The sequence below is a fragment of the Anser anser genome (assembly GCF_964211835.1).
Source record: "Anser anser genome assembly, chromosome: 3".
Taxonomy (NCBI): domain Eukaryota; kingdom Metazoa; phylum Chordata; class Aves; order Anseriformes; family Anatidae; genus Anser; species Anser anser.
This window is the reverse complement of record NC_139722.1, coordinates 16,064,057-16,078,803: the sequence shown is the minus strand read 5'-3', so window position 1 is coordinate 16,078,803 and position 14,747 is coordinate 16,064,057. Positions and strand designations below refer to the sequence as shown.

General features: G+C 46.5%; 1 long non-coding RNA gene across 1 annotated transcript; it reads left to right on the top strand.

Moving 5' to 3' along the window:
* Nucleotides 1-414: 414 nt before the first annotated feature.
* LOC310896920 lies at nt 415-14,482 on the top strand. The gene is made up of 2 exons (XR_014581916.1): nt 415-1,833; nt 12,152-14,482. It is a non-coding gene; the product is annotated as an uncharacterized lncRNA (long non-coding RNA).
* The last annotated feature ends 265 nt before the right edge of the window (nt 14,483-14,747 follow it).

The following is a 14,747-nucleotide window of genomic DNA, read 5'->3' as shown; positions in this document are numbered from 1 at the left end:
GGCCCCATGTCTGGACACCTACGGTTGTATTCAGTCACCAGAAAATAGTCGTAGCTGAAATGCCCTGGAGTATCCTGCCTGGCCTCCAGCTGCCTCTCCTGATGGGCATGGGTCTTCCATAGGTCCTGAGTCAGATCTGCCACCTTAATGGCATGACATGCCTTTCCTTAAGTGTTATCATGAGTTATCACCATAGGCAATAGCTGCCTGGGGAGGCTGTAGATCTGCCTCCCTGCAGGTGCAGCACTCAACTGATGAGGCCCTGGGCAGCTTGCTGTGGTGGTCGCCGCTCTGAGCAGGAGGCCTGGAGTAGGTGACCTCCAGAGGCCCCTCCAGCATGGGGCATTTTATGATTCAGTGACTCTAACAGAGAGAATGGAGCCTGCAGGGGACCTAAGGCTGTGGTTTGGTTGATCAAAAATACATGTGGGATGGCAGTCCACCCTGGGGTAGGCCGAGTGCTTCTCAGGGCCTCTCCTGACAGCACATGCTGCATCTCTGCTGACTGTCATGGGTCCCTAGGACCCCTGGGCACCTCACCCACCAGCTGCATTCAGAACAAATCCTCCAGCTCAGCCAGGTGCCCGGTGAGCAGCCAGCTGCTGTGTGGGGCCTTAGAAGGGCCGGAGGGGCTGCCCGTACTCCCACACATTTGTTACATAGGGGTGAGGGAGCTCCGCAAGGGGTTGGTCACTGTCTGCTGTGAAGTTCATGCCATCCCCAGACCTTTGGAGATGTGGTGGATGCACATGAGATATGTACAAAATATGTACATGCAGAAGGCCGGGAGGACTGAGCATGCTTGTGTTTCGCACCTCCAGGGGTGTTTCCAGGCCCCTAGGCACACCAGATAGGAGGCCTGCTTACTCCCAACTGGCTGGCTCCCCGTTTTCTTTACACTTGGCAGTTTCCCAAGGAGTGGTGGCATGATTCAGCCATGGGCAATGGGTCATTGGCTCAGATGAAAAAACTCTTTCGCTCTCCCTGAAAACGTCGCCCACGCAGTTGTACAGCAGCTCAGAGCCACCCGCATCCCTCCTGCCATGCCCAGGCAGCCCGGAGGGAGCCCATCCCCTCTCCTCTTCCTCCAGGCTCCTGTGTGGGGCTGCTCGCTCTGCTCAGCACTGCCCTTCCCCCTGCTGCTCGCATGCCTCCTCCCTGCCCTACCGAGTGAGAGAGCTCAAACAGGTCTTTCTTTAGGTGCTTGCAGAGGATACTGCACTCATAGCCTTCCTCTGAGGCTCTGCCAGGTGAAGCACTTACCCCTATGAACCACTTGCAACCACTTTCCTATGTCCATTCCTCCAAATTGGGCTCAGCTGTCTGTGCAGCTGAACCGAATAGCCTAAACAAAGCCTAGGTCTGCCTTCATCTTGTTCACCTCTTACTAAGCTGCTAGTGTCAGGAGCTCATTTACCTCAGACTCGGGGGGGGACAAAGGGAGAAGCAGGCGCATGTAGACTTGGACCTTAGGAGCCTGAGCTGCCCTGCAGGAATGTTTCCTTCTCCCTTAACTTTATAGGGAGTTTGGGCTGCTGAGTCCAGGTCTTTCCATTTAAACAGTCTGCACTAAACAAGACAATTTTGACTGAAATGGGTTAGGAAGCCTGTCCAGGAGCAGTTCGTTCACCATCAGGTCTGAGCAGGCCCTGACTGCTGCTGGGGACAGCCTCAGGCAGGGGCAGTGGCTGCTGTGGAGGACACCACCAGGAGGTGTGTACCCATGGCTTCATCCCTGGCAACACCAGCTTGCTGCTACCCTCCTCATGGACATCACCCTCTTCCCCCCAGTAGGCCATAAATCCTGATCCCAGAGTAGGATACCTAAAAAAGGTAAGAACTGGGACCTATCGTAAAAGTTTTCTTCATCCCTTGATTATATTCCAGCTCATCATTTAGAGGTAAAATCAGAGCATGTATAACTGATGTTCTGGGCAGACACTTTAGAGGTCTCTGGCATATTTGAGACCAAGAAAGTGACCTGGGTATGAGTTTGAGGGGGACAGAAGCAGGATTTCAGGGTTTCCTCAAAGCAGAGAGAATAATTCTCCTTTTATGTTTTACAACATGTACTACTCTGAACTGGAGGTGCAGGTGTTTAGGGGAATGAAAGAAGATTAATTGAAGCTCAGTTATATCCAGAATTTTCCCCCAGTTTGTCAAATTAGGCAGAAAGTTTTAATAAATGAAAGAAGCGGGTCTGACACATCCCTACTGCTACAGCCAGAGAATTGATAAAGAGCACAGACTGTGTGGTAACTTCTGTGGAAAACCTTCAAACGGCTGACAACTCACATCTGAGCTGATGAATGACTCAAAGAAGAGCTTAGCTTTCGATCTTACCGCTGTCACCCACGAGGAATCTGATTTCAGATGTGTGTCCTTTGTGATTAAGCAACCTGCAGCGTGCTTCAGCCCTGCGCCATTGGCAGAGCATGGGGCTGTAAGCACGCCTCCCCGCCGAGCCGTTCTGCCTTTTGAGGGAACCTGCCTGCCCGATGGGGTGGGATTTGGGCAAATCCACCTTTGACTTGCCTGCGTGCTGTGCTTCTGCCCAAGGGCCTGGACGGCACAGGCCTGGGGAGCCATGGATGAGAGAAATAGCTGCTGAGCACTGCCTTTACTCAGTCGGGTCATTATGGCTGGGAAAGGCTCCTGCAGCTTTGCTCCCTGTAGCGCAGGGGGATGCAGGCTGCCTGTTGGCTTCTCCTCTTCAGAGCATCTCTTTTTCCCTGAGTAGTGTTTGCCAAGGTGCTAGCTTGGTCTGAGAGTGCCTTCCCTGTAGAGCTCAGTGCTTGCTTTCCACTTGGGTATGGGACAGCTTGGTACTTCTTCTGTTGATGAAAGGGCACTGCAAAGGACCTGGGTATGTTTGACCTCCCTGTGCTTCTTGAAGTGGTTTTCTGTGGGTAGACTGGCTGCTCCACTCCTCTGGAAAGGCAAGTGATCTCTTACGTCAGTGTGTTTGGGCTTCTGAGCACCCCTGTAGGCACACTTGAGACAAAACCCATTATTGACTATTTCTTGACTTTATTTTAGTAGAATCACAGAATGGTTTTGGTTGAAAGGGACCCCAAAGATCACACAGTTCCAACCCTCTGCCATGGGCAGGGACACCTCCCACCAGACCAGGTTGCTCAAAGCCTCATCCAACCTGGCCTTGAACGCTTGCAGGGATGGGGCATCCACAAATCCTCTGGGAAACCTATTCCAGCATCTGTCTCTTGTAGTACAGAATTTATTCTAAATTTTGTAAATTTATATGGTCCTAACACACTGGGAGATCAAAAGCTACCGTGACAGCTACTATGCTACTTGTACTATCTGGGGTTTTTGTTGTGAGAATTGTGGGGTGATAGAGGTGCACTTCTACCTGCAGATCCAGATGTGGTTTTTCAAGCATAATAAGCTACACAGCTGTAGCTTTTTCCTTCCCTTAGTTTTGCTGTTTTCTAGACTCTTGTACAAATTGTTTGTTCTAGGCCTGTTTAAGGGGAAGGTTCCAAACTAAACCAAGCTGCTTTTGCCTGGATGTTTTTCGAATGGCTGCTATTTCCACCCAGCCTGGTTTGTTTCTGGAGAGAACTTATAGTCAAATTTTGCACTGCTCTCCCTTGTGTCATTATGAAGCCAGCCAATTTTTTCAGATGACCACAAAGATGGTTAGAAGCAGGTTAAGCGTTTTAGTACTTCCAAAAGAAAGATCAGCAAAGGAAGTTCATAATGAAATACTAATTAGCACATGTTCTTTTGCTAATCAAGTACTTTCATTGCAAAGCCCTTAAAGCAAACAAGTTAAAAATGTTCCCTTAAGTGAAGAGGTCGACTGTAAGATTATTCAGCTGCTGTGTTTGCAAGCAAAACACGATCCTTACTTCTAAAAGTGGAAGGGAAAAAAATCCTGAGCAATTTCCCAGTCTGATTAAAAAATAAAAAGAAAAGAAAATCACAGCTTTTGAAATTGTGGAGGATTTTTCTGAGGAAGACTTCAAGGCAGTCTTAGAATAAATAACAGCTGTCTGCAACAAAGGGCGTGTGATGCACAGTGACAGGACTGGGTCACGAATTGCACTGAGTTGTGCCACGTAACTGCGTCTCAGTGGACTCAGCTACACTGGCAGTGGAAAATTGAGTGGGATGCGATTTGGTGTGCTTCAACTGCTCCAAGCCTGGTTCCACAGCTTTGTTATTCTTAGAGCTGGCTCCCCAGGCTGCCTGCACCTCCTCTGGTGGCCAAAAGTTTTGCCCTTGAATGAAGGGAGAATTGTCTGCTGAAGGACAAAGCAAAGAGGGCAGGGCAGAGACAGAGGACAGAGTCCAGATGCTGCAAGTACCTGGTGCTGTAGGATGCCTTTGGCCTGTTGTTTTCCCAGAGGGGTTCTTCATCTGGGACCAGAGTGGCATGAGGGTTTAAGGGCACCATCATATGGGAAGAAAGGGGCCACTGTGTAGGAGTTTGGGGCTGTATGTGCAGTTTGGAGTATACTGTTTCTCCAGGTGCCAATGTGCTGAGCAGAGGTTTCATCCATTTGCTTGGACACTGAGGGCTTGGTGTGCCCTTGCCCGATGCCTTCTGAAGCTTTGCAGCAGAGATCTAAAATGGCCTTAAATGAGACACGCCAGTGCCCCTCACTGCCATGGGCACCAGAAGGAGCAGCACAGCACTGTAAAATTCCCTTCTTTTACGTAAGCTGAGCTACAATTTACAGGGTCCAGTTACCACAGATTGTGTTTACTGGGTGGGTTTATGCAGGGGGTGCTAAAAACAAGCCGCAAAGGAGGTGGAAACACGAGGCCATGGCCATTTTCCTTCCTTCCCAGCTGGAGAGGGTCTCCTCCAGGGAGGTGTCATTGCCTCTTCCACCTCCTCGCTGTGGCCCACCCCATGTACCAGAGCACTACCACAGCATATATTAGCCAACGTCATGCTGATGTCATAACATCAGAGATTCTTCTCTCTTCGGGTCTTGTATTTGCAGATTCTCAGTGCGTTTCACAGTACGTTTTGTGCCCATTGCCTTGCAGAGATGACTCATGTGGTGGAACGTCATGTTTCTCAGTGAGTGATGGCAGTAACCGAATAATCTTAATGTCTCTGAATGCCAATTTTTCTCAAACCTGTTTCTGCATTGTGTGTAGCTTCCAAGTAGATTGTAATCTGAGTATTTTTTTTCTTAATTCATGCTTGAAGTTCCTAAATCCAGACTCAGTGAAAAAGATGGAGTCTTGATGTGTTTTAAAAATTCAGCTTCAGTTACTGTTTTTGTTTTTCCTCTTTCCAGATTTCTTTCTGGAAGTTATAGCATTTTCAGATATGTTTGAGTGATGATTTGTTTAGTAATAGTTCTTCCTCATATTTAAAATGTTACGTGTGACTTTCCGGATGCTATGTAAAACCCAGTATGTTCTAAAATTGCTTTTCATGGGTAAGACGTCTTTCTTGTTTTCTTTTTTTTTTTTTTCCCCCTCCTTCTGTGGGGACAATTCAATGCATTTCTTCATTCCAGGGTTTATATGGTGCTCAAGAAATTCACAAAGGAAGAAGATGTCCACACTTCATAAGATTTTATCATTTAATTCTGTACCAGTGAATACTACTCAAAAATAGGTGTCAAGCAGCAAGGGAGATGAATGCAAGTTAGAGTGCAGCATAAGGAGAATATCTTTCTCACAGTTGTACTTAACAGTTTTGAAACCTTCAGCCCATCACTTCACATCTCTGAACTAATGAGAAACTTCTAAATTGCATTTGTACAAAGCAAATCCACCAAGTTAGTGACTTTAATATATCTTGAGTGGCCTGTTGGGAGAGCAGCTGGAGAGGCAGACGGCAGTCTGAGGGGTATTGCACCATTTACCTTCAACATCCAACTGCCAGTGCCTGGGCAAGGCACAGGATTTTGCCTGTGTGTAATGTACAGCCCGTGGAAAGATACGGATTTCTCTAGGGAGTGATGTGAAGTAGGGGCTGAGCTTCTGCCCTGCAATGTCCTGTATTTGCAACAGGGAGAATGCCAGAGGAAGATGCCCTGACCCTATAGCTAACCTATAGGCACCTCTTCTGCCTTTTGCCCCCTCGCTTTGTTCTTTTCCTTGAGGAGCACTGCCTTGTTCAGGCTCTGCAGGTGGAAGGGACTCTGTATGTTCAGGCTTATGCTTATTTACTTTATTTCTATATCTTTTCTGAGCACGCTCTGAAGTTGTACCCATTACTCCCATTCTCAACCCAAGTGAGACTTGTGTTTTACTAAAATGCACCGTTTTAGATGGGACATCACAAAACGGAGAATTTACAGTAATGTGCTCTCATGTTTCATTACTCAGCATGAAATTTATGTACCTGGTTTCTTATTTTAAGGCATTTGCTTTTAGCTTCCCACCACTGGTACTTAAGTTTTTCTCTGCTTGTTACACTTTTCTCATCTTTCCTTCCTCTCTTTCGTGTTCCTTAATTTCTTCTAAAATTGTTCATCCAATTTTTTCCCTTTCTTGCTTTTTGTTGGGTAAGAGTAATCGCAGATCAGCATCAAACAGCTGTATGAGTTCCAGTAACTGTTTTTATCTCTGGAGATTTTAAACATTGTCAGAATATCCTGATAATATGCTGATTGAAATTCCCCTCTGAAGTCTCAATTTTACACATACTGTTGTTTCCCTTGTACCTCTTTGCAGACAGATCCTTAGTGATGTTTTTGTTTAACCTCTGGAGAAGACACAAAATGGAAAACAAGCAAGTAACAAGCATTTCCAAATCCCAATGCTATAAATCTGTTTTGTTTCCCTTCTGTTTGCAAAAATGGCAAATTATTTATTTTATTATCTGATATCACACCAATAACAAGAGGAGTTTGTTCCATGAAGCCCAATTATGAAAAATTGCCTGAGATAAAATGACTCACAATGGACCTGTTTTTCAAGGCCCTGTTGCAAAGAAATATTTACCTGCTTGAAACGAGAATTTACATTCGTGCTGGCAGCCAAAAACATCCAATCAGAAGAAAAAAGAAGGATAAAATGCCAGTCAGCTCCATTTTTTTGGACCATTTTGTTGATGCATGAAGCCTAGTTTGACCCTAAAAGTGGAAGTTTAGTTACTTTGGCCAGTGGAGGAGGTCAGGTCATTGGGATGGGTTAGAGGACCCCCTGAAGTCCTTTCCAAACTGCTTTCCTGAAGAACAGGCTTGTCCATGTTACTCAAATGTTTTCTGTCCAGATGTGAGAATGAAATGGCTCAGATGGACTTGTTTCTTCTGGGTTTTTGCATTTTCATCGGTTAGTAGTAAATTAGCTTAAAAAGCTACTGTCGTTCCCCAGGTGTGCGTGTGAGCTGTTTGTGGAAGGGAAATGTCAGTAATGTATGTCAGCAATAAGCTTAGTGCCTGACTAATTTTATTCAGTCGCATCCATCTGCAAACGGCGGGATGTCATCTTGTGCGTCAGTACAAAATGGAAGTACGTGGAAGAAGCAGAGGTCAAACTTAGATGTAAGAGAAGATTGCATTTTTTTTTTTCCATATTATCACCAGAAATGGCTAACATCCTGATGTCTATTAGAAGTACACATCCCCAAATCCTTCAGACTTTGGGAATGGCTGGTGAAACGTGTGTGGGTTCATTAGCAGACTTCCATATCAGGCTGGAGATATTCTGAGCAGACGTATGTAGGCATATATACAGAGACAAGTATATGGAGGGAATGACTCAGTCAGTCTGCAGCCACTTCAAAATGCTCTGTGCCGTTCAGACCCGACTCCTATACCTCCTGCAAACCACAGGGTTGAATTTCCCCCATCCTCCTGGCTGCTCATGGGTGGATGCTCATGGCTGGGGAGGCTGGGCGTCCTGTGAGAGGGGGAAGGTGGTTTGCAAGGGCACAATTTTTTTTCTCTTTTGTATTTTTTCTCTCCTTTTTGTCAGTTAGTGTGTTCTTAGAAGAAATAATTGCCTTACTGCTGGATGAAGTGGTTAATGTTAGTGATTAATAGCAGAGGAACGTGACTGTGGCTTACCAGGATGGGCTTCCATGGTGTCCAACAGAGGGGTGGGCTCTGGCAGGGCCACCTTGGTGGGAATCATACATACATGTATGCATATTTATACGGAGCATATTTGTATGTAGCTGTGTGTGCACATGTTGCTGGAAGGTTATACTGAAAATGCCTTTGATGGTCATCTTTGAAGTCAGAAAATTGCCTTTTCTGTCTCCTTTGTATCTTCAAGACCAGCAGTAGATAAATCCCATCCTCCTGAAAAATTCATGTTCGCTCCGGGAATTTCTTCGGCCTCAGGGCAGCACATCTAGAAATGTACTTTTAAAAGAAGAGTGAGAAAGATTTGCCGAGCCATCGCTGAGGCTCCTGGCCTGAGGTGATCCTCTTCCCCCCGGCTTACCACTACAGCTTGGGCTTCCTGCTCTGCTCAGGGCAGTGTTTGCCCAGGCTTTGCTGGAGATAAAGCCTTGATGCTCAATGTAACCCAGTTGGGCTGGTTTGCCACGTGCTGTGGTGTGCCATGTACCGTATGGTATCTCTTTGAGATCCAGCTGATCCGAGGGGAGGTGCTGGAGGCACCTCCATGGTCTTTGCTAGGTATGGTGTCAGCAATTCTCACTGTATGTGGTGGGACTTCTTTCTGGGGGTAAGAATGATGAGAAGAACAATTCCTGCTCTAAAAATTATAAATAGTGAGAACGACAGAAGCCCTGGCTAATGACAGCAAGAGCATGCATCTAATGTAGGAATGTCATTGCCTGAAGCAATTATAAATCACAGAATCGTCTACGTTGGAAGAGACCTCCAAGATCACCCAGTCCAACCTCTGACCTAACACTAACCAGTCCTCCACTAAACCATATCACCAAGCTAAATCTGTGGGGAGAGAAACCAAAATAATGGTGCTTTAGCAGTGATGCAGTACCTCCAGGGTGCCTCTGGGTCTGGAGGGGGCCTGCAGCCCTGAAGGATGTCCTGCTTGGAAGAATGGCTGCAGGGAGCTTTATTTTGGGGATTTCCAACAAGATGAAGGAGCAGAGGTGACCGAGGTGCTGGGGATTGCACTGCCATGGGCAGGCTCATGTCCTCTCCCACACCGAGCCTGCATGAGCTCGTGACAAGGCTGCTACAGGCCACAAATGAAGATGATTTTCTGTATTTTGATTTATGAGGAGAACCTCTCTGACAAAAGTGACAGACTTCTGTTCTAAAGGTTTCCTCCAACCCAGGGTGCTGGAGTAACTGTCTGGAAACTTCAGCTACCAGGGGCTTTTTTTTGGCAAGTCTTACGTGTTACCTTACATCAGTCTGGTTTCAGAGGCGGTGAGACAGTTGCAGTTGGCCTTTTAATCCACGTATCTTTCCACCCGTCAGTCTCTTCTACCCAGTAAACATCAAGAAAGTTCAGTTCTGATGGAGAGACCTTAAAGACGACGTACTCGTGTGGGCATCGTGACACTTACTCTCTGGATAGAGACACGAATTCTTATCGGTGCACAGTGACAGGTTGCAGTGCGAGCTCAAATATGTTTGTAGCTTGGAACCAGCCAGGCACTTGCTGTCCTTTCTTCTGCTGATAGGCAAAAGTGTGGCCGGAATATGCGGATGCTGCTGGAAGTGTGGTGGTGGCGGCTGGAGAGCCAGCAGGTAGGGCACTACCCTGTGGAAAGCTGGGACTTGTTAATTCTGCTGCTTGCTGAAGAGCTGGATGAATTTTACTCTCAAATCAAAAATAATTATTTGGAAAAAAAAAGATTTATGTATAATAACAAGAATATTCTACACTTGTGGCTAAGCTGTTAAGAAGTAATGTGCAAGGCTGTTTTTCTCTTGGAGGCCACAAACCATTATGTGCTCCATTAATTATCAGCCTACTCTTTTTCCTTCAGGGATATCATAAAAGACTTTCCAGTAGAGAGGTGGGCACTCCATTTTTGCTTTACTTGGGTGGCCAAAGAAAGGTCAGAAGCAATGTGGTGGATCAGGCAGCTTTTCTCGAGGGACAGCCCCATTTCCACCTAGATGTTTCGATGCCCTGGGCTGAAGACAGGGATAAGTTGTGCTGACTTGGTAGCCGGGCAGGGGCAGCTGTGGAACCTGCCTTTTTCCTGGTGGGGTCTGCAGGAAAGGGACGCCTGGCTGGTTCTCCACTTGGGATGGCTTTTGGATGCATCCAAGCTGGCTGAGCAGCACCAGGCGGGTGCCATCCTGGTGGGGCAGAGCTGTGGTTTTCCAGTGCCAGCCCCATCCTACCTGCTGTCTCTGAAGGGTGGCGGGCCTGGCAGAGCTGCTGCGTGCGCTCTGGGCCATGACTCACACCATCAGTAACCCAGGCAGGGGGGAAAAAATAGTCACTTCTTTGTGCAGAAGTGCAGGGAGGGTCCTGAATGAACCTGTGAAATGTTCTTGTGATATTCCCGAGGTTTGTCAAGTAGGGCTGTCTTACAAAAAATGGTAAAATGCTCGCTGGATCTGATCAAGTTTTAATTGCAAGGGTTTTAAATAGCGTGCCCGGGACACTGCAGTCCCCCCTGGAAATATACACATAGAGTCAAAAGTGTTGCTTAATGGTTTATGAAACTCCTATTAAGAAATGCTCCAGATGGCACAGGGATCCTCCAGTTGCATGGTTCTGAACACCATTGGTGGTGGGGGAAAAAAAAACACTTTATTGAGATAAAACTGCTTGTATGAAAGTGAACCCTTTAACATTCACTCAGAATACTGCTCTTGCTCTCTCCTCCTACTACTTTCTTGGTACACAAGGCACCTTCCAGCAGTGGTTGCAGATGAGAGGTCTAGCTTTTCATGGCATCGTGTCCCTCCATAAGGCTGTGCTGTCCTAATAATCACAACACTTGCCATAGGCCTGCCCATGTGTTTTTTTTATTATTTTTTATTTTTGTCCAGGTGATTGGGTGCTGTCATGAAACTCGTGCAAGGTGCAGCCAGCCAGCAGCTAACCTTGCAGCTTCGCATTTGGCTGCCGTTAAACCACCTTGGCACTGCTGTTTGAAGGGGTGAGCCCGTCCTCTCTTGGCCACGGGTGTCAGCGGTGTCTGTGCAGCTGCCAAGTGGGACAGGCTGCTGGACTGGCTCAAAACTAGCTTAAAAAATGAATCTCCTTGCAAGCTGACCTGAGTGGCTGCACGGAAATGACTGGCAGTGCTGGTACAAGGGAGGCAGCGAGCATACCCAGCTGGGAAAGGCAAGGACGCTACAACCCCTTACAGCTATGCTGATGCCTTGTTGTGTCTTTTCTGCCTCTGACACCACACTCGATGTATTTATCACCAGCCTTTGTCATCTTGGTCCTGCCCTTCCACAGCTGCAGCATTAGCCAGTATCAGATTTGCTTGTGTCAGGGCGGGCTGGGAGAAGGGTCGTGCTGAGACAGCCGCACTGTACGGGCACACCACCACTGCTGTCTTCTCTCTGCATCTGTACTCGCTGCTTTTCTTGTCTCTTTCTTTTTTATCCATGCATCAGCTGCATTAAATACTTGTTATTCTTGTTATTCCTGGCTATGGTGTCTGGCCTTGTCAGGTCAGAAGGCTGTCGTTCCTCGTTTGGATAAATGTAAGAATTGAAGCCAGATATAGAGAAAACAATTAGAGCCCTCTTGGGCTGGGGTCCCCCAAGTAAAAGAAACATGGGGTTAAACAATTACAAAAAGCTTCTTAATGCTGGTTGGGTTTGAAGAGGGGTTTGTCCAAGGCAGGGTTCCTTTGAAGAGCAGCGGGCTGATGTGCTGGGAGCCCCGCACAAAGCGCTATTGTCGTGCTCCCCGACGTTCCCATAAGCAGTCCTACACGTCTGCAGTGATGAGCGCGGTCTGATTCCTGTCTGGCTCATTTCCTCCTCTGTGTAAACTTTACTTTCCATGAATCCTCACGCGCTCCCAAAGTTTGTTTTCCGTGAGAATCCATGTGACCAGAACTGGATTATTTGCCTGTTTGAGAGAAGCAAACACAGCTGGAACAAATTCATTTTTTTTAATCAGAATGAATATTTGTGAAAATATTTTTGGTTGTGTTCCCTCTGGTATGCCTTTTCTGACTGATACTTCCACGGAACTATAGAAAAATTCCATTTCATTCTTCTGATAAGGCCACTACATGTCTGAGCTTCTAATTGTGATAAAAAATCTTCTTTGACAGGCCTGCCAATTTAAAAGTCAACCTCAGTTTATTGAAATGAAAGAAAGGAATTGAACTTCAGCTCTCCCAGAGAATCATTCTTCTCATATCCCGAGCACACATTAGCTCTGGATCTCTGTGGAATACAATAGGAGAGAGGTTATTGAATTGAAGTTTCAAGCACAGAAGCACAGAAGCAGATCTCTGGCCAATTACGTTTTTGCTGGGGTTGAAATTGGACTAGTCAGAAAAAAAAAAGGATATCAAACTGCAAACCAAAGCAATGCAGAATCAAACATCTTCTGAGATGAAATGCTTCTCTGTCTGGAAAGGTGAGGGAACTGATGCCTCATTTTTGTCTTTAATATCTGTCTGTTCTTCGTGCCTTGCTTCCTGACTTTGTCTCCTTTTTGTGCCGTAATCTCTGTTGTGCGGCTGCTTAAAATTCAGTGATAGCGCTGAGTGTTTGATATCACTGGGAGAACTTCAGAGTGCTTCTGCCTCGTAATTACTAGGCTTGTTGAGGGGGTGCTGGACAGCATATATAGATGCTCAATACACGTGCTGCTTCTGGATCTCGTGAGGTCAGCCCCGGGCAGCTGCCAGCACAGGACAGAGGAGGACAGGCAGCACGCCAAACGTCCCATTCACTGCAGCGAGGCCAAAATTCATTCCTGAGTTGGTGATGACTCCGTCACACTCCCATTCCTGTTGGGATGTATGCTCTGTTCTTTATACGAGACGTCGAGCCGTGATTTTCTTCAAATATTTAACTCGGTGACGAGTTTTACTACGTTTGCTTCCCTTCGCGTCGTACCTTCCCCCAGGCATCCTGTGCACCTCTCCACCAGACACACATGTGCCATCTGGGAAGCAGCCCGTAGGTGGTCGTGGAACCCACACGTATAGCTATCAGCTTCAAGATGCCAATGCCTGCATTAATCATCAGACTGACTCCCTTGTGTTGCATTTGGGAAGAAAGTCTGAATTGCTTAATTTGTCTAATTATTTACAGTCTTATTTATATCAAGTTTTCTTACACAAATTGTTTCTTCTGATGCAAAGTAAATGACTCACTTTCTACAGACCTTTGAGTATGGTGCCATCTGCGTTTCTGTTATCTCAGGAAATTTTCATTTTGCTATTCCATTCACACACCACCACAAATGTGAATTATGTGATGCAAAAAGCCACCATTGGGTCACAAGTACCAAGATACAGGCAACCTCAATATGCTGAGATAAAATGTTCTAGGGGAAAAAAAAAAGACTCAATGACTTGCAGAAATGTCTGTAGCTTCAGAGAGAGTATTTCTGCTCTTTGTATCAGACAATGGAGAATTCAGAGCAAGTTGTCTGGAAGTAGTGTTTGTTCATTCAAATGAGAAATGAGACTGTTGCTCTAGTTTATACATTGATTGGAAAAAGTAATTTCAAGGTTCTCAGAACATTAACTGATTTTGGACGTGCCACGTGCTGAGGACCCAGTGTTCACACTACGGACACTTCAAGGAGGTTTACTTTCTTCTAGCTCTAGTCTCTTCTCTTGGACTGAAAGGCCATCAGCAGATGAAGCCCACCTTCTGGTTTAGCTTCGCCCATAGGGAGACCAGTCTGCACAGTTCAGTATCGTTCAGTGATGCAAGTCAAAGCATGGTGAAGTCAAAAGACTTTGCTTCAAAAGCAGACGCTGTTACTCTAATGCATCCAGGTATTGCTAGTGATGACAACTGGAAGAAAATTTTCTGTCAAAATCACTTATTCATGGAACGTAGGAATTCACATGAAATTAAATGATTTAGTGAAAGTGTCTCCTTTCCACAGAGACTCTTTTCTGTCAAAAAAATTCAGCTTACACTGAAAGGACTCAACCCTTGCCTTTCCTGGCAGCCCCAGCCCAGGACATCTTGCACCTCTGTGGGGATGGGGGTGGATGGAGGCTGGATGGGACATCAGGGTCAGGCATGGGCATGGCCGTAGCAAAGCTGCAAAGTGGCTCAAGCAAAGGCTGTGGGCAAGAGCCTGGTTCTAGTGCAGTCCTAGAGAAGAGGGGTGACCCTGGCCCAATTTCTACAGCCCTTTTACCAAGGCCACCGCCTGCCCTGTGGCTCATCTGGCCCTGAGCCTAGGCTGCCAAATGCCCAGGAGCGGGGAGAAAAGTGCTCAGCACCCTGACATAGGTGGTATAATTTCCGAAATCCATTGCGAAAACCAAATACTTTGCTTACGCTGGGAAGTGAGGCAGAGATTTTCAGAATTATGACAGGGTAGTGGAGATCCCACTTGGCAGCTTTCTACATTATTGCCTTAATCTGGACAGATTTTAATTGCAGTGGAACAGATGTCACGTTCTGCCCTGCCCAGGAAAAGGCTGCATGTTGCATCAAGGAATGTGATGTGGAGGAGCCAGTTTTAATATGCTTTCCTGAGCAAGGTCCCACTTTGAGAGTCCACGTCTTAGAAATTCTGGAGACTTCAGCCCCAAAAGCCGGAGGTTCTTTGTGGGTGATGGGCACCAGGTAAAGTGGGACGGTGACAGACTCACCCTTTTCTGCAGTTTTGCACTAAAACAGTAAAAAGAATGAGCTGATAGGCTCCAAAGAAAGTGGCAAGGGTGT